Source organism: Parasteatoda tepidariorum, chromosome 2 (assembly GCF_043381705.1).
Source record: "Parasteatoda tepidariorum isolate YZ-2023 chromosome 2, CAS_Ptep_4.0, whole genome shotgun sequence".
Lineage (NCBI taxonomy): Eukaryota > Metazoa > Arthropoda > Arachnida > Araneae > Theridiidae > Parasteatoda > Parasteatoda tepidariorum.
In genome coordinates this window covers 72,793,874-72,821,682 of record NC_092205.1, presented here as the reverse complement: position 1 = coordinate 72,821,682, position 27,809 = coordinate 72,793,874, and the positions used below count along the sequence as shown (strand labels likewise).

At 30.1% G+C, this 27,809-nt stretch overlaps 1 protein-coding gene across 2 annotated transcripts in view; it reads left to right on the top strand.

The window, feature by feature from the left end:
* LOC107457381 (Exchange protein directly activated by cAMP) overlaps positions 1-27,809 on the top strand; it is a 274,203-nt gene that overhangs the window by 47,139 nt on the left and 199,255 nt on the right. The window contains exon 2 of one of the 2 annotated variants that reach the window (XM_071177748.1): positions 7,428-7,508. The exons of the other annotated variant lie outside the window; for it this stretch is intronic. The gene's annotated coding sequence lies outside the window, so the exon portion shown is untranslated. The remainder of the gene's footprint in view (positions 1-7,427; positions 7,509-27,809) is intronic. 2 annotated transcript variants of the gene reach the window in all.

Genomic DNA, 27,809 nt, shown 5'->3' with positions numbered 1-27,809 from the left:
AATTTAATAAATTAATTAATACGAACTAAAAATCGAATTAAAATGCACGTATTTTACAAATATTATCTAATTAGAATAGATTAATTATTGCTGAATAAAATTTCATTAGACAATTCTTTCTGAATAAAAATAGAATCCAATTGTTGTACAAAGTGTGTATGTATACGAGTTTTTTAAAATGGTTAAAATATTTGCTTTAGTATCCTTTCTGTATAGTAACTAAATCGTAATTAAAATATCTAATTGAATTTAACAATTTGTTACAGTAAAATTTTGTTTATTTTTTAAATATATATGATATGATTATTGTTTAAAATAACAAAACTCATATAATACCGTTGTTAAATAATGATAGATTATACAATTACTTTAATCAGTTCTACAATCATTGTCAAATATGAACATATTATGTATTTATTGTTTAATAAGAATAGCTGTAACATATATAATTTAATAAGAATAGCTAAAATAAGTATAGTATAACAAATGGTTATTAAGGTTTTTTATACAAATGGTTATGTTTTTTTAACAGGTTTTTATCAAGTGTTAAACATTTTTTTCAAAACCTCTAAAACGCTGCAGTATTGTAAACAGTTAGATTGTTTTGTAGTGGTTATATATAAAAGCGCTCTGAATTGAAATGTGTTTTTGTCCCGTAATTCTTAATATAATATCATACAAGTCCACAATTGTAGATCTAATGATATGTTATTTATTTACTTTGAATTTCGTATATTTGTGTTAATACATTATTTCCAAGTATTTTGCTTAATATTTTCTTGCAAATTTTTAAAACTTTCTAACAAACCGCTGGTTAAAACAGCCCCGGCAGCTTGAAATCTACTTATATTTAAAGAAATAATAGCAATCAAAAAAATTTTGACTTCATCCATTTTCATTTTTTTTATTATAAAAAGGAAATTGGTTGTGCCCTTAGCTATTTGACTGGATAATTAAAGTTAACATATTGTAATTAAAAAAAAATAATGTTGAATTTCATTATTTGTGTTAGCTTTACACAAACATTTTTTCACCAATTTTTAAAAGCATATTAATGAGTTTGCATTTGCCTTAGGACAAATAAGAGAGTGTATTTGTGCTGAAAACAACTTGAATTAAAAAAGAAAGTTTTTCTCTAATATATTATTTTATTGAATCAAAAGTAAATATATTTATTCCAGACTAATTTTTTAAACACAATTTGAAAAGATGACTTGAGTTAAATAGACAATCTATCTGTAAAATTCGGATTAAAGAATGTATTTTGTTTTCTAGTAAATTTTTAGAATTACATTTTTTATCCACATTTAGAACTTTTCATCTTTGGCCACTTATATTTTTTATTTTTGTTTATTCTAAGCTACGTGTTTTTAATTTCAACAATTTTTCAAAATTTTATTCAAATTAGCAATTATACTTGTAGTTAAAAATCACTGATTTTTTGCATTTTATATCAAATGCATTTTATTTCAAAATTCATTTTAATTTGTAACACATTTTCAAAATTTTATTTATATCAACAACTAAAACTAAAACTGTTATTTAATTATATTTTAGATTTTTTATTAAACCTAAATGAACATTTCAATTTTAAACACTTCAAATAACTTTATTAATACAAATAAAATAATTAGAACTTTTATGGTTAGTCATACATTTTTTTAACCTTATTGAATCCTAAATGTTTTAATTTTAAATAAATTTTCCATATTTCATTTAAATGTGCAATTAAAGGTGATTGCTTACACTATATAATTTATTATATCTGAATTATGCATTTTAATTTCAAAGAACCATCTAATATAACGTTTTTATCTACATATATAACTTAATATGCTTATTAACTCAGATTTTATGAATATTTAAAATTCCAAATAAACATTTTAATTTTAATTAGTTTTCTAAAGTACCAATCGTAGTAAAAAAATATCTATTTCAGATTAATCTATTGTCATTTATTTTATCCATTCAAACAAATGTATTTTGATTTTAAACGAAAATTGAAAACCATATTCTATTATACAGTTAAAGTTTAAAATAACTCATAATTCATTAAAACATTATATTTAATTAAAAAACGTTTTGTTAAGCATTTATTTATTATCTATAATTTTAACTAATTGAATACTTAGTTTATTCTATTACAGTTTAATATACTTACGTATTATAAATTGATCGAAGCAATGTATCTAATTAAAAAAAACTTTTTAATCAGTATTTATTTACAATAATTTAAATTAATTGATAACTTAGTTTTTTATTAAATTAATTATTTTAAATTGTTTAATCTACTTACATATTATTTTTAATTAATCGATTCTTAGTGTATAATCTTTAAATATTTTCCTTATAGTCGTTTCATATTATTTTAAAATTTTTTTGATTAAAAAATCTCTTAAATATGACTTAAGAAAACTTTTATTTTAAATAAAACAGTTAATTTCTTTCTTTGGCGAAGTAATATATTTTTGGTAAATAACAATAAAAGTTTTTTTCAAGTTATTAAATAAGCAATATAGTAGCTTTTGAGATTTTTCAGTCCGATTTGAAAAAAAAAAACGAAAAGAATTTCAAGTATTCAAAAAGTTCTTTTCATATTGAAAGTGCCGTAATATTTTGAAGCATTTCCCTGCTACGATAAATTACAACGAGCATTATCGTAACAGAAGCTGCCGAGAGAGAGTTTAAAAAAGGAAATTTATAATGTAGACTCTCCCAGAAGAAGAGAGATTTATTTTCAAATGAAGCGAAAATTTTTATGCTTGAGAAAACTCATTTTCAAAGTGTTTCAGGTTAATAGTTATTCATTTTTTGAAAGGGAGTTTGGAAATTTTTTTTTATGCTTGCATGTCATTTTTACAATCAATGAATATAAAAAAACGAATGCTATTTCAAATTTATAAATCAGAATTTAACATCTATCTTTTCCTTCATGTCATAAAATTATTCATTTAAATACAATTGAAGAGAAATTTAAAACAAAATATTTATGTTTTGTATTACTTCATAACCAAGATTTGTGTATGAAAATCGGATACCTGCAAGTGACGTCATCGTAGGTAAATCGCGGCATTTGCCATTTCAGAAACCAATCAGGCTCGATACACACGCGTGACGTTGGTTGCTGGCATCCGATTAAATCTGATTTAAATCGCAAGGTTAGGCATAATCAATTCACTTCGCAAGTACATTCGAATTGCAAGTACACAATTATTTTTTTAAAATTGCGCTACTCACAAATTACTCACAAGAATTTGTCCAAAAAACTATTTAAGATTTTAATTCTGTGCTATAAAATTTTACCAACGAAATGTAAAGCAGCGGTTATTTAGTTTAGGGATATAAACAAATGAAACTCGTTTTGATAACCTCGATAATTCAAAGTGAGAAAAAAAGAACAAAACGTTCTCAATGTTGGGAAAAATTCTAAGCTTTGTTTAGTTCTTTTTTGCTGTTGTGATGTATCATATTGGTGATCACTCATGCGGTCTAGATCATGCGGTCTAGATCATGCCCTTTAAGCTCTTTAAGTTTTCAAAACCTCATTTTTTTTGACAACAATTTAATTACCACTCACCTGTAATCATATTTTTGCAAAATGGCTATTAAAATATTCTAAGACAAAACAGCGTGCAGCATGTAGACTTCATGTAGACAAAACAGCAGAGGACGTTATAACATATACTATGACCTATTTTTATGAGTTAATAAGAAGTCAAAACTTTCAGCTTGAAACTTGAAATTATTTAATTACGAGCTAATTAAACTCAAATCATATCGCCGATCGAAATTACGACTTCCATGATTGCAGGTACAATATGCATAAATATAATGTTTTTTAAATGTAAAACTTTCCTTTTTTAAAAATTGTTGTTCACATAGTCTTAAAAAAGTATTATTCAATATATGAGCTGGTGACACATTCGAAATTCGCAATCTGTCTGGAAAAAAATAGAGAAATTGGTTATAAAATATGGCTTTATAATGTATGATAAAATTTGGTAAATGTAGTAAAATTTTTAAATTTATCATCTTACCCAAGAGCATTACATAAAATCATTTATTCGGTTAAATTTACTTTCAAGTTTAGCATTTTTTACTAAATGTGTAGAAATAAGAATTATTATTTCAAAAACCAGAATTTTTTGTATACCGCTTCCATATGAACAGAAAAGTTACCAAATGAATGGTTTAAATACCATATATTTTGATTTTATTAACCAGAATAATAATTGTTTTCTTAAATCTGAAATATAATTACCGTACAGTACGGTAATTTTAATAGATTTTTTCCCCGTGTAAGTCTTGCATATGTGAATTCTTGGCCTTGGGTATTCGATAAAATGTAAAAGAAGTTTTACGCCTTTCTATATGAAATATAAATATAAATTTTCACTTTATGAGTCTCTCTAAAACTTTTTTTTTAAAATTGGCTTTAAAAAATTTATTTCCCACAAGTCTGATTTCAAATATCTTTTTTTACGGAAGCTAAGAAACAGCGTTGGTCTATGTGATGAATTGCCTTACGATTCACTAGGCACGTCTGCCATTTCAGAAAAACTTTTTTTTTCTCCAGAAAAACACTAATCACTTTAGCATCTCACTTTATGCCAACTTTTGCACGTGACTGTATAGTGAAGATAGCATTCTTCTTTCAAAATATAAAGCATTAACTCAATAATGTCAAGAGGAATGGCTCATTTGTCATAACTTTTGACATTATCACGTTGGGACCGTTTCAGGGTTTTTGATTGATATAACACATTTTGGGGCTATATAATGCCCCATATGCGATAACTTTGGATAGCATATAATGCACTGTTAGTTCCGATATATTATGTATGGATTTAGTGATTGCCTGTGAATCCACACAGTATGAGTTTTAGTAGAAAAAAGTAAGTATTAACGATAAAATTGGAACAAATGTACAAGCTTTACTAGTTTGACTAGCAACTAAAATTTACTTTATAGCTGTCTTCTAACAACTATTTTGAATTCAATTTATAGTTTAATGGCAGCAGTATATTATGTTTTATGTACAATAGATTTAAATAAAATAAAACATTTGTTAATGAACGTACAAAACTATATTTTATTCGGTCAATGTAATTGATAGCGAAGTCAAGCATTTTGTCAGATGTTAGGGAGACGTAGAATTTGACAAGATGTAGCTTGTTGCCTCAGTTATAGTGTTCCCTTTTTCTCGGATTACAGTGGACACGTCAAGAAATTGGATTCCTCTATGCGGTTACTCGTGGCAAGAATCCATCGACACTATATGGACAGGAGACAACACACGATGTCAAAGTGATGTCGAAAAATTAATGGTCCACCTGTGCAAATCTGCAGGCACTGTCTGACCAGCACTACCCAAGTCAAAATTTTTGATGGTTTTGATGGATTGACCAACATAATCTTAATGATAACCATCAATAATTTCATCATTACCCATTATATTTTTGATAGTAACCACAGTAAGTAACCATGACCCCAATTTACGAATTTGGACTGATTTATGATGGACCAACATAAGAATCGCAATTTGTTTTGATGTTTTATTCAAGTTCGAGCCATCTGAAATTTCCATCAAAGTTTCTTAGGATTGGACCAAAGTAGGACTTCAAATATTGGACCGATCATGATCCATCATCACCTCAATGTAGGAATTGAGATTGATTTTTAATAGGCAACATAAAGCGAAACATATTGTTTTTATGGTATATTTTTGCTGAACCAACAATAATTATTATTAAACCATCCGAGAAATGCATTGCTGCACCGTTATGGACCATCACGAATTTCCATCGTAGTATCTCAGAAAGGAAATGCCGGAACGATCCTGAACAACCATCATCCTAATGTAGGAATTCGGACTGATTTATGATGGTTCAGCATAAAAAAACCAAATCGTTCCGATGTGAGATCGCTCCGATCCTGAGAACCAACTAGAATTTCCATTAAACCATCATAGAAATGCATAGCTGGAACCCTCATGGACTATCGCGGATTGTTGGCCTATGAAAATCAAACTTCTCTTGATGGTTAACCATCATAGTATTAAAGTAGCATTTTCCATCCTGGAATGATAGAAGTTTGTCGGCATATCAAAAACCACGAACACATAATGGAAAGTGTTGGATGATGGTAAACATTAAATGATGTTGGACTACCATGAATTGCACTGAAACTAACGTAAACCATCAAAATGTTTTGCTGGGACTATCAAGAATTTTGACTTGGGTAAAATGCTTTGATCAATCGTGCAATCATCCACGAATTCTTAAAAAAAGTCTTTAAATAATCCTTGATAACATCTTGATGCAACCGGACAACATCATTTTCACCTTTGACCATGGATCATTTTCTTATTAATACTTTTGGATAGCTTGAAACGACAATGACTGTTTCAACGCTCTAGTCGCGCAACAATTACACCTTTAACTGGATTGACGGTTTCGCGTACTTCATACAAGAGATGTATCTGATACACGACATTTACCCAATCTACCAGACCAGATTCTAAAATTACTACCCGGAATCAGATTTTAGTTTCAAGACCGTTATCGGGTTTCTCAGATCGGCCAATTTTACCGGGTATCCATGCCGGATAACCCTCATTTAAGTCAGATACAATCATATTCAGAATTATAATAACCTTAAAATTACTCACAAATATATTTTTCGAAACGCATGCGTTCCATCGACCAGTTTCTTAATAATCAAGCTGAAATAATTGTTGGAGGCATGCTATACGAGTATTTTACGTCTGAAGGTATTTTTCAGAATCATCAACCATAATATTTATATTTAAAAGATTTATAAAATTTTAAAATTTCATTAAAAGTCGTAAATGTTCATTCAAGTATTGAAAAAATCTTTATCAACATCTGGTGAATCATAATGGAGTAGGTGAAAACAGATGAGTTAAAAGTGATAGTGATCAGTGCAGATTTCAACCAGCATGTTATGATAATATAGCAAATACATCCTGCAAATAACGGGAAAAAGAATCACGCTTCCAAGTTCAAGCACTACAAGTTCCGAATATTCGTTATTCGGTTCGCATTGAGCCAAAGAATTAATTGTGTTGTAGTACAACCGACTACAGCTACGATGTCAAAATAATAATATTTGATTTGCATAAATTTCTGTCGAAAACTTAATTGTTTCTCAATGAAGTTTATAATTTTCATAAACAGGTCTTTCCAATTCTGAGAGAATTTTTCATGTTGCACAATGCATCAAACAGATGTTAAACATCAAAATTTATTTACGGAATGTTAACTACTTGCATCAATGAAAGATAATCCTTATTTATACGTTTCAGAGATAATTGTATCACATTGTAGACATTTTTTAACTGGATTGATATTTACGGATAAAATTGTAGATTTTCTAAATATTGAAATGCATTTATAAATTTTCAGGTGCTTGGAAAAATAGATTAAAAACTATACCGGTTGCTACTTAATCTCTCAAGTAGTTGCGATCATAACAAAGTTTCATTGGTAAGTTACGTCAAATTAACTGCATATTTCTACATAAAAAGTTTCAAAATTTGCTTTATTAATATTTTTTTTTATAAAATACTCTAATCACAAAGAATTCATGAACTGTAGGATCGATGCTTTACGTACTATAGGTGCGCTTTTTAAAAAAGCTTTTAAGACGAAAGTCTAGGTTATACCAGGCAAATGTATACAGGACCGTAGCACTTCAACTTAAAAAAAGAAAAACTACAGCTTAGGTTATACCAGGCAAATGTATACCGGGCTGTAGCACTTCAACTTAAAAAAAATGAAAAAAAAAATTAAATATTGTAATTATTATAATTAATTAAAACATTGTAAATATTGCAATATTATAATCATGATGATGACAGAATGGTTTGGGAGAAAATTCTGCGAAACGCCAGTGCTCCACCAAGAGCTGTTGCACCAGTCAGCTGTGATTAGCCAGTACGCGAACGGTACAGTGTGATAAAAACTGAACTGAAGGTTCTCTGAGGTTCCTTGGTCAAGTTCTGCTGAATGAATGCAAACTAAGTTTCAAAAATACTTTATTTGGATAATGGGGCCATTATTTCCATCGAAAAAATATTAAACAATTTCCCCAGCAGCGAACGCATTTTAACAAAAAAAAAAAGAGAAATATCGGATCTTCACATTCTAGGACTCAATTTTAAAGGTTCGAAAGGGTGACTTTAAATATGCTAATTATTTAGTGCAGAAGATATTTTAAGATGTAAAATCAGACTCAAAAATATATTTTCCCAGAATAAACATACCTGCTTTTCGATGGATTCTGATTTTATACCTCAAAAATATAGGGGGTAGCCGTAATCTCGGAAATATCGTCCTAATAGTTTAGTCAGGAGAATGATCCAAAGTTTTCTTAATTTCACTTTATGCGTTTCACGCCATGTCTCAAGATTTTTTAAACTTAATTGAAAAATGTTTGTACACAGTTGTAAAATTTGTTCATACAAAGATAATTCCATGCAAAAATAAATTTTGTAAGGATTTATTATTTTTTAGTATTTTATTTAATAAGGTAGAAACAATTTTGAATTGTGAGGTATACAATTTTTTATATCATTTTAAGCCAAATTTGAGCGAAAATGGTTGAATGATTAAATATATATATTTACAAATCATGTATAAAATGAATAAAAAATTAAAATATTTTCATTCCTCTTAATATCTTCTACTGAGAAACACCAATGCATCTTTCCTCACGTAATCATGATTTATTTTTGCTTAATATAAAATCCCTTTTCCTTTTATGCATTGTACTTCTTTTATTTTGGGTAAACACCTTTGTTTTACAATAATATTTTACAAAGCAACCATAAAAATCAAAAACTTTTCCTGAGTTGTCTTGAAAACTCAAAGATAATCCATTTTCCATTATCTATGTTTCCAAATTTAGTAGTTACCGAAAGTATAAAATGAAACCTCTTTTTAAAATTCGTTTTCTTGTTCTTTTATAGCGAAAAGACTATCATGGGTCTAATTTTAAGTAATACTGCAATATTCTGCAATTATATTTACTTTTATTAAAGCTTACTTCATTCTCTGGAAGAAATATTACTTTTTTATCTCCCAAAGGCATGAACATATTATTCTAATTATTGCTAATGGATGATAATGAGAAGCTCTGCTTCCTTATTTGCGTTTAAAATATGTTTGCAAAACTATATGCGTAATTTACATATTACGATTAACATTGAACTTGCATTGTTCATAAATATTCATTTATAAAATTAACTTTAGTTAAATTACATAGAAGTATGAATAATTGAATGGTTATACGTGTATTCTTCTGAGTATTCTTCAATCGTATATAATTTTTGAAATGTATTATTTTGTATTTACATAATTAAATGTTAGGAAATTCAAACATAATAGTAATCATTAGTAAAAAGAAAAGATAAAAAATACAAATAACATGGTATCATTAAGATTTAAATAATATTGATATGGAAACATTTGAATTCCTAGATTACTAAGTCATGGCACGTCTACTAATAAAAAATGGTCCTATTAATTTGGTCAGGAGAGCGATCCAAAGTTTTCTTAATTTTACTTTTTGCGTGTTATGCAATATCTCGACACTTTTTAAAGTTAATTCAAAAATGCTTGTACACAATTGTAAAATTTGTTTATCCAAAGATAATTCCATGCAAAAATTAAAAATTTTGCAGATATTTATTATGTTCCGTTATTTTATTTAATAATAGTCGAAACTGTTTTGAATAGTAAGCTGCACATTTTTTTACATCATTTTAAATTATCTAATTTTACATGGCAAAATACAAAATTTGAAACGCTGCTTGCAAAATACAAAATTTGAATACTGAAGCAAAATACAAAATTTGAAGAGCTAATATTTGATTATCACACTATGATTATTATATATGTGTATAGATAATATCCTTCTATTTACGTATACTTATATTACTAATGCTACAATTTTTACGAATCCAGAATCAAGATAAAATTTAGTTAATTCATCACGAGAAACCTGGTCGCAATCGTCTAATCAATTTCAATAAACATAGTTTTGCTGTGGAATCTATTAAAGAAGTCTAAAAATGCTTGCTGTATAGAAAGTTATATTAAAAAAAGCTTATCCTTAACATCCAGGGGAAGTGGATAATTTTATAACCGTTGTTGAACAGCCGACTCAATTTTGGGTTTACAATTACCAATGTTCAACTCCGTAGCCTTGTAATTTTGAACTTAATAAAGAAGACAAAGGAACTCCTGCATCACGTTTTGGGAGAAATTCGCCTTCGTGGTGGACTTTTTGATGAAACTCATCCGCATTTGCGTTACTTGTAGAGGAAAAACCACTAAAACCTCCCACTGTTAGCCAGACGGAAAAAAGACCCTAACCAATGATCCGTCTACCACTGAGGATATTTTGCGTCTGCACTGCTGTCAGTGCAAGCTGGATGCCGAATTCGAATCAGTCAGCCATCACTGGTATTCGAACCCAGTTCTCCTCTTTGAAAGGCGAACACTTTATCCTTGAGCCACCATCGCTCAAAATGGATAACTAAAAATCACGTGATCTTGGTCGTATAGAAATTAGGCAAACTTCAGATTAGCCAAATTCCTTCTGTTATACATTTAAAAAGCCACGTTGAGTAACGTGTTGATTCAAATATTAAAATAAATAAATAAAACCATGATACTTCAAAGAAACACTTTCAATCTGCTTGTGACTAGTCGACTTTTGTCTGAGCTAGACCACATTGTTATAGAAAAATTGCAACAAAATTTTATTTATAAACGGAAAAAAATTATTTTTGAATTACTAAAATATTTCAAATAATTACTTTTTGTTACAGAAATTTTAAATTCTTAAAATTAATAGGTATTTGTTATTGCAATTTATTTAAGATAAATAATTATTCACATTTTTCCATACAGTCTTCCAGTAAGTATATTAAAACCTTTACCAAAGCGATCATTTTTAAGAAATCGTTATTTAGAACATTTTTAAGGGATACATCGTAATTTATGTAACTTTACTCAGTGTTTTAAAAGCAACATCACGTTTCATCTCTCACAAGACTAAAATTTATTCACAGCTAGCGGAAGATAATGAGGACTTTAGCAGTTGATTTATGAATTTTTCCACTTACAAAGACAGCTCGCATATGCATTTTGCTAGTAGGGTCTAATGTATATTGAATTACCAGCTCTAAATTTTATTCAAAGTCATTGTCTTGTTCAAAGTTAACTTCTGTATTTAAACATAGCATATGAAATAAGAGTTTATTCTTGAGTTTGTATCCTGATTAAAAATATTTGAGGTACATGTTTCGAAGAAGTAAATAAAACATAGCTCTTAAACATAAATGTGTTAATACTAATCTATAAAATGCATTTATTTAATTATAAGTCCATGTAAAATTTATATAATTATAAGTCCATATAATAATTACATCCATTTATATAATTATAAGTCCATATTATAAATCTATGTAAGGATTTTTTTAAAACTTATAAACCTTTTATTGTTTGAACGAGATATAATTTTTTTTATATAATTTTGAATTGAAGTTAAACAAAAGCCTAAAAATTTTATTTGTTCCATTTTCTTTACTTATTTAAAAATACTTATTCCACCAAACAAAGTAGTACAGTTTATTTGTCTTATTTTGAACATAGAATACATCGTGTTTTATGTAACTTTACGCAGTCTTTTAAAAGCTACGTCGCATTTCATCTCTCAAAATTTATCAGTGTAGTCACAGCAAGCGAAAGACAATAAGGAATCTTGACTTATGAATTTTTGAACTTACAGAGACAGCTCACATGTGCATTTCACGAGTAGGGCTTAATGTATATTGGATTACTAACTCGAAATTTTATTCAAAGTCATTGTCTTGTTCAAAGTTAACTTTTGCATTTAAATTTTGAGAGCGAGTTTATAGTATAATTAAAAATATTTCAGATGTATTTTTCTAAGTAGTAAATGAAACCTAGTCTTTTAAACATAAATAAGGATTTCGAGTAGTAAGTTCATGTATAGTTTTTTATAATAGAAATTAAAAGTTTTTAAAAGTTACGAACTGATTATTGTTTGAATAAGATATAATTTTTTTAATTATAATTTTGAACTGAATTTAAACAAACGATTTAAATTGTTTTTGTCCTATTTTTTTTAAGTTTAAATAGATATATTCATATAATAAAATAGTACATTTTATTTGTCTTGCTTTGTTGTAAACTTAAAAATAAGTTGAATTCCGTGTTAAAAATAAATTTATCGTTAAAATGAGAATTTTCTCGATTTTATACAAAACAAGATAAATATCTTTTTGTGTTTTAATCTACAATATATTCTCTGAAAAATATAATATTTTATGGAATAAAATGTTAAAAAAGAGTATTTTTAATTTTAAAAAAAAGTAATAACGTTTTCTGTTTTAAATAATTTTGGATTTTCAATACCGAATTAAATATTTTTTTTTACTTTCTTTGATGGATTTAGAATTTTATTGCACTTGATTTAGTTAAATGGGATCTTCTGCAAAAGCTACAAAAAATTATAAATTCGGAAAGATACAAAAAACTATGAAGAAGGAAATTTTAAATTATTAGGGTTTGTTTTCAAATGATGTCGCTCTTTTCTTTAACATTTTTGATCCCGCCCTCTCTCTGTAATAAAGTGTCACAGTTGACCACACTTCCATCCCTTTGTCACATGATAGGCTTTATTACATAAATGCTTTATTACATATCCTCTAACTATTGCAGTTCAAAACTCACTGCTCTTTTGAGAGTATTTCAATTTTTATTTTTGACTTTAACAGCCCATTTCAATGACTTTTATCAGCCTAATAATATCGATGAAGTAGTCTTCAATCAAAAATATTTTTGAAATACAAAAAATGAAATAAATAAATTAAATAAATAAATTAAATATGGTTAACCTGTTAATTTTAAATATTTTTACATTTTAACCAAAATAAGACGAAGCCGATTTTCAATTTTTAATTGCAGAGATATTTAAGAAATGAATTTTCTCATTGATTTAGAGAAAGCTATTGTTTTAAATTCGAGTCTATTAAGTTTTGTAAAATATTTTAAAGATAACATCAGTAATGTCTTCTATCTTATATTTCTAACTTAAAAAGTTGTTTATTGCTCCTTTCTGTAATATTGATCAGACTGTGCCAGGTTAATGATCGTGATAGCATTGGCGGACTACGACACCTAAGAAGTATTTGTAAGGTTATCTAAAAGAACGTTTTTATTTTGTTTATAGTTATGTGTTTAAAACGCGTTAAGATAAAGCTAAATAGTTTAAAATCAACTGGAATTGTAATAAAAAAAATATATTTTGCACCGAAAAACAAAATTAAATGAAAAATTGTACTAATTCCTTGAGGCTAATCGTAAAAAAACACCAATATTATTATTGACGATACTGTTAGATATTTTTGGTAATAGTTGCTAATTAAAGTCAAATAATAAGATATGTACAAAAAGACTAAATTATTGGAGATGATACTAATTCGTTTAAAAGAGCGTAAAAAGTCGTCAATCTATTATTGGCGCCAGTGATTTTGGCAATAGGTACTCATTTCATTTTATAACCATCGTTGATCAGTTAACCTAATTTTTTGGGTTTGCGGCTACTAATGTTAAACTACGAGCCTTTTAATTTTGAACCCATTGCAGAAGACAAGAGAACTTCTGGATCAAGTACTGGGAGAAATTTGCCTTCGTGTAGAACTTTTTAAATGGAACTAACCCACATTTGCGTTACATAGAGAGGAAAACCACGAAAATCTCCCACGGTTAACCTGGTGGCAAGGGGACTCTAACCCATAATCCGTCTACCACTGAGGATATTTTACGTCATCACCGTGGTCAGTGCAAGCCGGATGCGGAATTCATATCGATGAGCCATCGCTAGGATTAGAAGCCGGTTCCCTTCCTTGGAAGGCAAACCCTCCATCCCCTGAGCCACCACGGCTGAATAGGTACAAATTGAAATTAAAAAAAAGAAAAAAGCTATGAACTAAAGAGTAAAATTATTGGAGAAAATGTACTTGTTCAATCTGGGAAACCTTAAGAAGTCACCTCTCTATAATTGACATTAATGATGCTCAAATTTGCTAATATGCACTACTGGATTATTGGTAATTAGTACAGTTTAAATAAGTGCCAAATTCTTAAGCACAATTTATTTTATGAGTAAATTTGGCGCCTATTACAACTGCACCAACACTGTACATTTTTATGATAGATACTGGGGAAATAGTTTTTGTACCTCAAAGACATAAGTACAGAAAAAAATAGCTTGATGGTGGTGAATTTTAAATTTAATGATTTTCCTCGAACAACAGCGTTATGCCGGATAACATTGAATTCAGTTATTCTTTATTTTGATGGGCTGCACTACTAATTAGGTGGTTTGCTTAGCCTAATCAAAGAATATACATAAAGGAAAAAAGGTAACTTCCATGGACATAATGCAAGCCAGTCCTCCAAAGATTGGGGAGGTCCCTGTGCATAAAGATCAAAACAACATTTAGGGGTACAGCAGTAGAGGTCCCTGAAACAGTTTTGCACTCCTCCTACACTACTGGGGTTAGGGAGAAGAAGAAAACTTCACCCTTTTTTATTCATTGTTGGTTTGTTCTTCATCTTTACCCAATAATATGTATTGTACTGTTAATTAAGATATTTCTTTAAGAAAGCATTTATATCAAATTTGTTAACATATTTTGGCATAGAAAGAGAGAATAAAATAGCGGAAAGCAGCGTCCCAATCATATATGACGAGTTGTCCAACATGTCACAGGTAGCGTGCCTCCTGACTAGTAACTCACGGATAATGTGACCTCTTTGCTTTTCTGCTAGAGCATACCGCACCGAGCAGTTCGCCGCGTTAGTTACGTATCCAGAAAGCTGGACTTCTTCTCCTTTCCATATTCCTTGACTTAATAACGTAAAGCCACAGAGAAGGGTTATAGGTAATAATTAAAAAAGAGAAATATGCTATGCATTAAAAAGCAAAGTTAATGGAGAAAATGAAAATGTAATTATTTGTTATGGAGAATCGTAAAAAGTCGCCATGTTATTGTTGACACCAATGATGTTTAATTTCGGTAGTAGATACTACTGGCATTATGGAAATTAATGTAGTTTTAATATGTACCAAATATACTCTTATATAGGTACAAAGTATTTTATGAGTAAATTCAGTACCTGTCACAGCTGTACCAGTACTGTGCATTTTTAATATAAATCAGATATTTAACAATAAAATACATTGCAAAATTAATTTCTTTAAAGTTAATGAAAGATGATTTTGAATAGAATTTTGAAAATTTTGTTTTTATAGATAAATGTGGAAAGTATTGAAAAGATTAAAAAAAATTATAAATCTTATTAGACAAAAAAGCTTAAAATAATAAATAAGTAAATTAAATATTGCTAGAATTTTTAATTAAGAAATTTTCTTGTTAAAAATATGATAGATTAGGAGATTATAGCATTCCGACATTTTGAAAATGAAACTTTTATTTGAAAAACGTTGAAAAAAATAGTCAAATGAAAGCAAATGAATGAAAATAAATTAAAAGAAAAATTTAAAGTTCGAAGCGCAAAATTCTTTACCTTTATAGAGTATAGTTACCGTTCCAAAGGGTTAGCTTTAAATCTAATGCAGTGACGCGCCTTGTTCAAAAATATTTATGAACCTATACACACCGAGACAAAAAATATGGTTAAAACTGTGAGAATTTATTAAAATTCGCCGTGTTTCTGGCTCCATGAGAACACCGGAAACATCAGGAATTTTTACCGAATTTCATTGGTAATGATTTTTAATAATATATGATAAAATTTGGTAATTTTATCATGATGCTTTAGAGCATGGTATAAAAACCATTTATTCTATTAATATTACTTTTCAATTTTGTATTTTTCACTAAATGTGCAATAACAAGAATTATAATTATGAAAACCACTATTTCCGGCATGCCATTACCATATGAACGGAAATATTACCAAATGAATGGTTTATATACCATAAATTTTTATTTTATTCACCAAAATTAAGTTGTTTTTTTTTACCAGAAATATCATTACAATTCATTCCTCATCATCATATCATTACGATAATTTCACCGAAATTGTTTTTCTCCGCTCTTGAGAAGAATCACTTTTTTTATGGAATTTCGTACTAAAAGAAAGCAACGGATATGGAATAACATACTTTTTCTATAATAAATTATCTTTTAGAGATGATATATTCCCAGGAAATAACTTTTTATGTCTAATGCATATCCAATTCCACTGTCGTATAATCATAACATAATAATATATTAGTTGGAATTGGAATTAATAGAATAAATCGGAATTGAATTGAGACTAATAGTAACGACTAATTGGAAGTTATTTATAAGTATTTAAGTAATGCGTAAGAGGTTTTATAATCAACCATATGGGAACATATTAAATTAGCCTGATAAGCGACTATATGCTACTTTGAACCAATTGAACAAATGTATAGACTTAGCAACCGAAAATCTAATTTATGAGTATGTATTGAATTCGTCGTATAAATCAACAATATGCAAGCCATGCAATATAGAATAAATTAAATGTATGAATTAATGAGAAGAATTTTTATATTCTATAAGTCATGAGAATAAGTTACATAAGAAATATTAGTTACCTAAAAAAATTCTGGTAAAATTACAGTGCTGTAGGAAATGCCTTCGTTGGTTAAAAAAAAATAAACATAAAACCAAAACATAAAAATAAAACCGAAATATATGGTATTAAAAATATTCATTTGGTGATTTTTCTATTCATATGGAAACGGTTTACCGGAAAATCTGGTATTCAAAACAATAGTTCATATTATTATATATTTTGTAAAAAAATACAGAACTGGAAGAAAAATTAATGTAAGAATTGGTCTTTATGTCATGCTCAGAAGAATCAAAATAAAATGCCCTAATTTTACTACATTTACAAAATTTTATCACACGTTTTAAAATTTTATTTTAATCTTAATTTTACCAAAATCATTACCAAAGCACTTTGGTAAAAATTACAGAGCTTTATGGTGCTTCCTTAGAGCCAAAAATACAGTAAATTTACCGAATTCTATTAGTTCTGACCACTCCTTTTTCTCAGTGTATAATTTTATAGGAAAATAAAAATACAAATATATTAATAACTTGATAGTTTAGGGTTTAAATCATAATAGAGTGTTAGTATAAGCAATTTATGAGTTTATCGTGCAAATATGCTGTCGTTACGTATGGTTTTATTCCACAATATCAATCCACGCAGAAGTCGTACAAATGTATAGGAAAATAAAAATATGAATGAATATAAAATTTACTAGATGAATGTACATTGAAAAAAATTTTTTGAGTTACTTTATTTATAAAAGTTAACAAAGGGAGAACACCTTTGTACTTTTTAAGCAAAAAGTATCCCTCTATTAATAGACGATAAAAAAAACTATTGAAAAGAAATATTCTCCAAGGAAAGAAAGACTTTTTTAGCATTTGCGAAACGTGTTTCTCATTTAATCAATTTCTTTCAAAGTTTTAGAATCTTTTTCGAACAATTCCAAAGGTTAAAGGTGATTCGTGGAAAGCAGAAGAAAGAGCGAGTGTGATAAAAAAAAAGTTCCAACGTAAACATTATTTGATTTGGCAAGAAAAGAGTTTTCGATTACTTCAATTTCAAAAAAAAGGTAACTAAAAACATAGTAAAATAAAGCCAGATAAGAAAAGCACAATAAATTGTAGAAAAAAAACATCGGAAAAATAAATGTAAATTTCTAAAGAAATTTTATGCTAGGTACTTTGTGTGTTTAATTCAGTTTTTATTTAAATACTTTTGGGGAGAATTTAATAAACATTATAATTGCTAACAAGAACTGAAAACCAAAATAATTGAAAAAGAACACCAAATTGTAAAATTTAAATAATAAAAGGAAAATTTGCCAGAAGTTACTTCTGCGTATTTTTGGTCACATGATTTGTCTTAAGCGAAAATAAGTTTTCAATTATTGCTATTTTTTCTTATAAAAGGTATTTAAAAAAAGTTTTGTCACTGATTTATCCAGATTTGTACTTGATTTGTCCTGATGAAATATTTCATTCTCCCCTCAGCCTTATTTTTTTCAATTCAGATTTGGTTCGGCTTCAATTTCTGTTGAAATAAAATATTTATTTAAATTAATATAAAAATGTTTATAATAGTAATGTTTATAATAATAATGTTTATAATAGTAATGTTTATAATAATAATGTTTATAATCATAATGTTTCGAATAATAATGTTTCTAATCATAATGTTTCGAATAATAATGTTTCCAATAATGATGTATGATATTTACAATAACAATGTATAATGTTTATTAACTTTATAAGTTTACATAACAATTGCACATTGATTATTTTGATAACATATGCTGATTGGAAATAATTTTAAATACGATTTATTACATAACTATGTACAACTTATTTACCTTTAAATAAAATAAAAGCGGCAACAAACTAGGATTCTCATAAAATGCTACTTAATAAGTTAATGTCATAGGATTACTTTATATAGTAATTAAGGGACAACATTTTTACCCATTTTTCTTGAATTTTGAAAGATAATGAAAATTAAAAAGAAAGTGCTATAATATTATACTATTAAGATTAATATTACCGGACTTATATTTACTTGATTAATATTACAGGAAAACATATTTAAATAAGGAATAACAAAGTAACTTGCGGGTGATCAATAATTATTATTAATCTGTACAATTTGTGTTAATTTAATACTGTTTGGAACAAAATATATCTTGATCTTGTCTATTAATGACCATATCTTATTTCAAAAACTTTCGATAATCAACTAATGTGACTTTACTCTCTAATAAGAATTCACTAAACAGTATGGCGACAATTTTGTTTTTTTATGGTGTACAGAAGCATGCTAAATCAGGAGTAACATTCAGGTGTGTTTCAAAGTATGTAACAATTACAGAATCTAACGGGAAAAAAGAATGGTAATTGAAACTATGGACCGCTCCTCCAGATATGCTGTCTCACTCCTCGGCAAATCATGAGGCAGTTTAAGTGTTTGTGTGGAAATCAGACCCACTCATTGAGTGTTACAATTTTCATTCTATGAATGGTGGGCTGTTGGAAGTAAACTGCGAATTCCTTTGTCTTCTGAATTTGGTTCAAAATTACAAGGCTACTGAGTCAGGCACTAGTAGTCGTAAATCCAAAATTGGGTCTGCTGTTCAACTACGGTTATAAAGTCTTCAGACCGTATGTTAGTATAAAATACTTGCGACGTTTTTTGATGGTGATTGAAATTCGCAATGCCTTTCTTTACTTAATTTTATTTACAAAAAATTGGGCACCTGGGCTATGCAGAACGCCCATATCCCATACATCATGTAATATTACTGAAAATTATAATAAAAAACAGTCTATGGAGTGGCTGTTACAGGAAGGCAAGTACCTTCATTGAATAACTGAAAGAAAAATGAAAATAATAAGGAGCAGCTTGCTGTAAATTATGTATGGCTGTAGTTTGATTGCCAACGTAGGTCAGGATTTCAGTATTGGTATTGTATTTGATGTTGTAGTCTATTGATGCTTTGGACTATCGATGTAGACTATAGATGCTGGAATTGAAGACTATTATTTACGCTGGTAGTTGTGATATGATGCGTCGGAGGTGAAATGAGCTGTTATTGATCTAAGTTTTTCATCTTTTTTATAGTTTTCGAAGTTAAAAATTTGATTAAAGTTGGCTGTGGTGCATTTTGTTGCTTTATCGTAGAAATCTGCATTTAATTTATATGTATATTCGGATAGAGACGGAATCTTAAGATCTTTATGGATAATTGAATTTCGTATGAACCATCTGGCACGGGGGATTTTTCTAAGTATTTTATTTTGACATTGGTTGAGCTTCTTCGTTACGTGATCAGGTATTCTAGTCCCCGCAGGTGAAGCATATATAAGTATTGGTCGGATTATTGAAGTATATAATAATTTTTTGATTTTTAGTGAGACGTTTTGATTATAATGAGAGGTTGAATTATATTAACTGCTACATTTGCTTTGTCTGTTATATTTTTAATATGATCGCTCCAGATGAGTTTACTATTAATATTAAGTCCAAGGTACTTTGCTTGCCTAACTATAGGAATTTGGATGTTGAACAGTTTTGGTTTGCATTGTATTTTTAATCTTCTTTTTTGTATAATGAGTATCTGTGATTTGTCGCCATTTACGGCTGTTTTCCATTTTCTACACCAGTCTTCTATTTCATGTATTTGTTCTTGTAATTTTATTAGAGCTAAGTTTAGAATTCTAGATTTGATTACTATGCCGGCATCATCTGCTTAGAAGGCTGTAACACTATTGCAGGGATGCCAACTTGCTCCGCTTTGTAAAATAGTATTTTCCAGTGGTAGCAAAATTCAAGTTACTTTTTGTTTAGTATTTTTCCCTTTAAATAATTTTTTCACCACTAAATATCAAAAATTATAAATATCATATAAAATGCAATATTCTAGCATCAATCTACTGGTAACTCTACTAAAAAGTAGGCGTAACTGTCCTTCTCTAACGAATTTTACTTTATAATTTGCTACCACTTTATTAAAACTATTCCAGAAAGCGGAGCAGATGGCATCCCTGCTATTGTAATCTGCTTTATTTATTGGGAAGTCGTGGGTGTAAAGTATGTATAAGATCGGTCAAAGTATGCTGCCCTGAGGTACTCCGGCTGTGATGTTTCTTTTTGATGAAATACAGTTCTGTATAGAGACTTGAAATGTTCGGTTTGAGAGATAACATGAGAGAAGTTTGGTGAGTCCAGAAGGAAAATTTAGTTGCATCAGTTTAAAAATTGTACCGATATGCCAAACTTTGTCAAATGCTTTTGGGATGTCTATCATTGCTATCATTGGAAATATTGTTGTTTCTTTGTTTATTAATACTTTTCCGGTGTAGTCTATTATTCGTAGTAGCTGTTTGGTTGTATCTAGTTTTTGTCGGAATCCAAATTGTTCATCCATCGGGAAGGGCTGTTAATAATGGCTTGATGCTGTTATAAATTATTTTTTTATAGATTTTTCCAATTTTTTTTAAAGGCTGATTGGTCTTTAACTCTCAGGGCAGCTTGGATTTTTGTTTTTCTTGAAAAATAGAATAACTGATGCATTTTTCCAGATTTGTGGGTAGTGATTTAATGCAAGGCAGCTATTGATAATATGCACGATCTTCTGAATATAGTTTGGTGGTAGAAATTTTATCATGATATTTTTGATTCTGTCTTTACCTGGAGCTTTATTGTTTCTTAAGTTTCGGATGAAGTTACAGATTTCTTTATTGTTTGTTGGTTATATTGCTTCAGGAGTGGGATGATTTTGATGAAAGCTGCTTACTTTTTCTGGGAATAAATTATGATGATTCTGATCTGCATTTGGATTTGGTGAAAACTGATTTTGAAAGGAATTTGCAGATATTTAAACTTTTTCTTCTATTGAGTATGTTGTGCCAGATAATCCATTGGTCAGTCTGTTTATTTGAAGTGCAGTTTTAAATATTTTTGGCATTTTCCAGATTGAGTTATCATTGGTACAGAGGGAAGCTACTTTATTTTGTCAGAGTTGGTTCTTGTATTTCTTACTTTGTTTTTTAATCTGTTTATTAAGTTGCCTGATTTCACTGAGGTATGCTGGGTCTTCTGTTCCTTCGCGCCGCTTTCTGTAGTAGTTTCTGAGTCTGATGATGTTTTAAATTTCTGGTGGGAGTCTGTAATGATGAGCAATTTGTTCGGTTTCCACTGTTGATCATTTATAGGATTCTATGATTTCGGATTGTAGTTATTGGACATATGTTTCTATTGTAGGCTCATCTTCTAGGGTTATTAAACTGCTATTGTTAATGCTGAGTATGTTTTTGTAGAGATTCCAGTCTGTTTTTAATTTAGGTTTTTCGAAGTGTTTGGTGGTTAGCCCGACAAGCAGTTGTACAGGCAGGTGGTCAGATGATGGGTGGTTTGGGGTGCAGGTGACAATGGGGATATGCATGTCGGTTATTGCAAAGTCTAGAATGTCAGATCTGTGGTTTGGTAGATTTGGAATATATGTAGGAGAAGTAGGAGCTATGACTGTAAGTTGATATTTCATTATGAGGTTTTTGAGCAGAGTTCCAGTATGGCTAGAGTTATTGCAGCCCCATGATGAGTGTTTGGCATTGAAATCACCTGCTACTATTGTTAGCAGATAGGCTGGAAAAAAGAGTTTTAGGTCGTCTTCTGTAAGTTTATTTTTTGGTGAATTGTAGATGCCTGTAATTCTGATGTTCTGATTTTGATGCTTTAGCTGTATTGATATTTGCTCATAGCCTCTGTCATCTGAGTTATATTCTGTTGTGGTTAGACTGTTTTTGGATAATAGTGCTACGCCGCCTCCTCTGTACCTTCTATCACACCTAAATGCTTTGTAGTTTGGTATTGTAAAATTGAAGGTTGGATTAAGATGTTTTTCTGTAATTATTAGGATGTCTGGATTGTGTTCTAAAATAAAGTTTTCTCTATTCATGCTGTTTTTGTAGTATACCATTAGCATTCCAAATGTAAATGTTGGGCGACGGTTTTTGTACTATTTTAATATTCATCTTCTTCTTGTTGTTGATTCGATTGGACTGCATTTGGTATTCTTTTAAACATATTAAATCCCTCGTTGTTCTGTATGAAGCTAACAAAGAGCTTTAAGTCTGTTAGTAATGATCTTGCTTTTTTTAATTTTTGCTGTATCTAGTTGCAGGAAACTGCTGCTTTTTTGGTTTGAGGATTTTAAGATTTCTACATATGAGTTGGAATTGGAGTTTGTGTTGCCAGGAGCATTTCTATAATTTGAGCGGATGGGTCTACTGTTGATGATGGTTTTGGTAACTGGATGCTTTGGGTACTGTCTATAGTTGGCAGGGTGTGGTCCTCCACAGTTGGAACATGTCACTGGTGTTGTTCTGGTTTTCTTGCATAGGTGGGTCAGGTGCTTCTGGCCACATTTTAGACATTTTGGTTTGCGCCGACAGGATGCCTGCGTATGATTAAATTGCTGGCATCTGTGGCACTGAGTGAATCCCTCTGTAGCTAGACATAGTGACAACGAGGTCCATAAACCGTGTAAGATAAAAAAAATTTCTTTGTTACTTTCGGTTTTGTCCCGGGTTTTGATATATAATGGAAGATTTATAATGCCTTGTTCAGTGTATTTTTTCATCTGTGTGACGTTTCTTGGTGAAAATCCATATTTAATTAAGTTTTGGTGTACATCGTCTGAAATTAAGTCTGTCGGAATGCTTTTGATTGTTACTCTTAGTGGTTTCTCTTCATTTAGTTGAAAGGTGTGATATTTGACTTCTAATTTACCTAGTATGTCTATTGCTCGACGCCTCATATCTACTTCAAAAAAGTGTAGTTTAAGATATTCTCCAGTGTGATTTCCTTCAAAACCTGTAATTTTCTGTTCTTGCAGTGTTTGTTTTTAGCTGAATCCATTTTACATTGTTATCTTTAATTATTATTAACGGTATTCTAGGTTTGCTGGCTCTTTGGTACTGGAATTCATCAGTTTAATCCATCTCCTTTTCATCGCTGACGCCATATTTGCTGATTAGAGGTGTTTCTTCCAGGTTCGTAGTGTCTTGGCGTTCCTTCACGTTGGCGTTGCTGTGGGCTGGTATTTGTTGATGGTTAGTGTATGGTGTCTCCATCTACTGGGATATTTGGGCTTGCATTTGTTTTTTGAGTTAAAAGTTTTTTATTACTGGCTGGTTCCTCTTCATCTGTGCTGGAAGATCTATTTCTTTTGGTCACTGTTTGTTTGTTTACTGTTGTCTAATTCGTTGTTATTCTTTTTATTTGAAGATTGCTGCTGTTGATTTGTTCCGTTTTTAGCTGCTGTTTTCTTTCTGTTTTTGCTTCCCTTTGGTGATGTTGTTACTGGAGTTGTAGGAGTATCAGGGATGGTTATTGGTGTTTCTGTATTTTGTTTGTCTGCTTTTAAAAGATGCTTGTTTTCATTCCTAAAAGTATCATTATCTGCTTGGAGTTTATCATTTGTTTGTTGAAGGTTGTCCAATTTGCCTTCAAGCATTGTTTTTAAGTCTTCAAGTTGTTTAGATAGGTTTTTGTTTGTATCCAGTTGTTGTTGTAGCTGCGATTTAAGTAAAGCAATGGCATCTGACACGCAGGCGGGTATACTTTCATTAGATGCATTAGACATTTTGAATTATGCAGATTATAACAGTTTATGTCACTATAGATGTTTAAATGTGTAGTGCTTACTACACAAAAATAATAAAGTTTTTTTCAGAATAGGAAAATAAAAAGTTTATTATCTACCTGATGTTTTTAATAATAATCCAATGGTGAGCACAGTAATGTAACTGGCTTTCACTGTAGCACTTAATCACATTCACTCTGCGCAAATCACTGGTCACTTTCACAGTTCACTGCACAATCACAAATCTCTTGCGATGTGAAATAAATAATAGTTAACCGCATTCGGAAACATTGTNATTTGAATAAATATTTTCTTGGGTGCAAAACCTGAGAAATAAATTTCTTTGCACCATTGGTAAGTTAAATTTTACAGAAACGAAGAAATTAGGTTCTGATTAACGAGAAAAGTATTTTAAACCCATATAGATTTTTTACGAAAATTGTCCGCAAAAAAATGACAACTAATATATTTCAGTTCGTGGGCCCACAAAAAAAGGCTTCGCGGGCCGGATGCGGCCTCCGGGCCGCCAGTTGGAAACCCCTTCTGTAGACTATTGATGCTTTGGACTATTGATGTAGACTATAGATGCTGGAATTGAAGACTATTCTTTATGCTGATAGTTGTGATATGAGGCGTCGGAGGTGAAATGAGCGGCTACTGGTCTTAGTTTTTCATCTTTTTTATAGTTTTCGAAGTTAAAAATTTGATAAAAAATGGCTGCGTTGCATTTTGTTGCTTTATCGTATATTTGGATAGAGACGGAATCTTGAGATCTTTATGGATAGTTGAATTTCGTATGAATCATCGGTCACGGGTGATTGTTCTAAGTATTTTATTTTGACATTGGTTGAGCTTTTTCGTTAGTTGTTCTGGTACAGTAGTCCAGGCAGGTGAAGCATATGTAAATATTGGTCGGATCATTGAGGTATATAATAATTTTCTGATTTTTAGTGAGACGTTTTGATTATAGATGAAAGGTTGAATTGTATTAACTGCTGCATTTGCTTTGTCTGTTATATTTTTAATATTATCGCTCCAGGTGAGTTTGCTATTAATATTGAGTCCAAGATACTTCGCTTTCTTAACTATTGGAATTTGGATGTTGAACAGTTTTGGTTTGCATTGGGGTAGTATTTTTAATATTCTTTTTTGTATAATCAGTATTTGTGATTTGCCGCCATTTACGGCTGTTTTCCATTTTCTACACCAGTCTTCTATTTCATGTATTCGTTCTTGCAATTTTATTAGAGCTAAGTTTGGAATTCTAGATTTGATTATTATACCGGCTCAACGTTCATCTACGCAAACATTCAAACACATCCGGTATCATCTGCGTAGAAGGCTGTAATACTATTTTAATCTGCTTTATTTATTGGGAAGTCGTAGGTGTAAAGAATGTATAAGATCGGTCAAAGTATGCAGCCCTGAGGTACTCCGGCTGTGATGTTTCTTTTTGATGAAATGCAGTTTTGTATAGATACTTGAAATGTTCGGTTTGAGATATAACATGAGAGAAGTTTGATGAATCCAGGAGGAAAATTTAGTTGCATCAGTTTGAAAATTGTACCGGTATGCCAAACTTAGTCAAATGCTTTTGGGATGTCTATCATTAGTAATACTATTGTTTCTTTATTTATTAATGCTTTTCCGGTGTAGTCTATTATTCGTAGTAGCTGTTTGGTTGTATCTAGTTTTTGTTGGAATCCAAATTAATTGTTCATCGGGAAGGGCTGTTAATAAAGGCTTGATCCTGTTGTAAGTTATCTTTTCATAGATTTTTCCAATTATATTTAAAAGGCTGATTGATCTGTAACTGTCTGTTCAGATTCGTTGTTATTCTTATTATTTGAAGATTGCTGCTGTTGATCTGTCTTGTTTTTAGCTGCTGTTTTCTTTCGGTTTTTACTTCTCTTTGGTGATGTTGTTACTGGAGTTGTAGGAGTATCAGGGATGGTTATTGATGTTTCTGTATTTTGTTTGTTTGCCTTTAAAAGATGTTTGTTCTCATTCCTTAAAGTATCATTATATGTTTGGAATTTATCATTTGTTTGTTGAGGGTTGTCCAATTTGCTTTCAAACATTGTTTTAAAGTCTTCAAGTTGTTTAGATAGGTTTTTGTTTGTATCCAGTTGTTGTTGTAGCTGCGATTTAAGTAAAGCAATGGCATCTGACACGCAGGCGGGTATACTTTCATTAGATGCATTAGACATTTTGAATTATGCAGATTATAACAGTTTATGTCACTATAGATGTTTAAATGTGTAGTGCTTACTACACAAAAATAATAAAGTTTTTTTCAGAATAGGAAAATAAAAAGTTTATTATCTACCTGATGTTTTTAATAATAATCCAATGGTGAGCACAGTAATGTAACTGGCTTTCACTGTAGCACTTAATCACATTCACTCTGCGCAAATCACTGGTCACTTTCACAGTTCACTGCACAATCACTAAACTCTTGTGGTGTGAAATAAATAATAGTTAACCGCATTCGGAAACATTGTTTTGATGCGTAAATGATAAGTTCAGAAGATACACAAATGTCTATAGTCGATGAAGTTCACATTTTGTAAACATAAATCATAAACACAAGTAGAAATGAAAGTTTTCATGAAACGCCCGCTGCAATGGTTGATGTAAATATTAAACTCTGATGTAAACAAACAATGTCTTTGTCGATGAAATTCACATTTTGTAAACGTAAGTCATGAACAATGTAAATGTAAATCATGAACACAAGATGAAATGAAAGTTTGCGTGAAATGCCCACTGCAATGGTTGAAGTAAATAAAAACGTCTATTGTCGATCTCGCATTTCCTTTCGGACAATTGTTCAGGGCTTGAAAAAAGAATTGCTGGAAAAAAAAGTTGTTAGTTTGGCAATATATTTCATTTAAGATAAAAACCTTTAAAACATATGAGCAGTTCTCAATTTATTTTTATATTTTTATAATCTCAATAAAACGTGTCCATAATCTCAAAAAACAGCGTTTGTTGACAATGTCGTATTAGATCTATACTAATAGGTTAATGGCGACTATATGGTTCTTACTGGTGATCTACAGACAGCACTGACTCAAGCACGTATTCAATCATGACAATCAACAGGCCGACGCACCACGCACTCCAGCCACTGAACCTTGCGTGGACCTTCTCGGCTCTCAAACTGCCGAAGATATTACATTAAATGAGGATTACGAACTTCTCAGACAGGCATGTACACCGAAGAGCCATTACATTATGACCACTTTGCTAATAACATGTAGGACCACTTTTAGCCCTCAAAACTGCTAGCACTCGCCATGGCATTGGTTCCACAAGGTGCTGATAGGTAGTCTGAGGTATCTGGTATCAAGCGCTCACCAACTGGTCCTGCAATTCCCTCACATTGCGAGGGGGTAGCGTGGCAGCACGAACTTGGTTTTCCAAGTAGGACCACAAATGCTCTATTGGATTAAGGTCAGGTGAATTTGGGGGCCAAGACATGACTT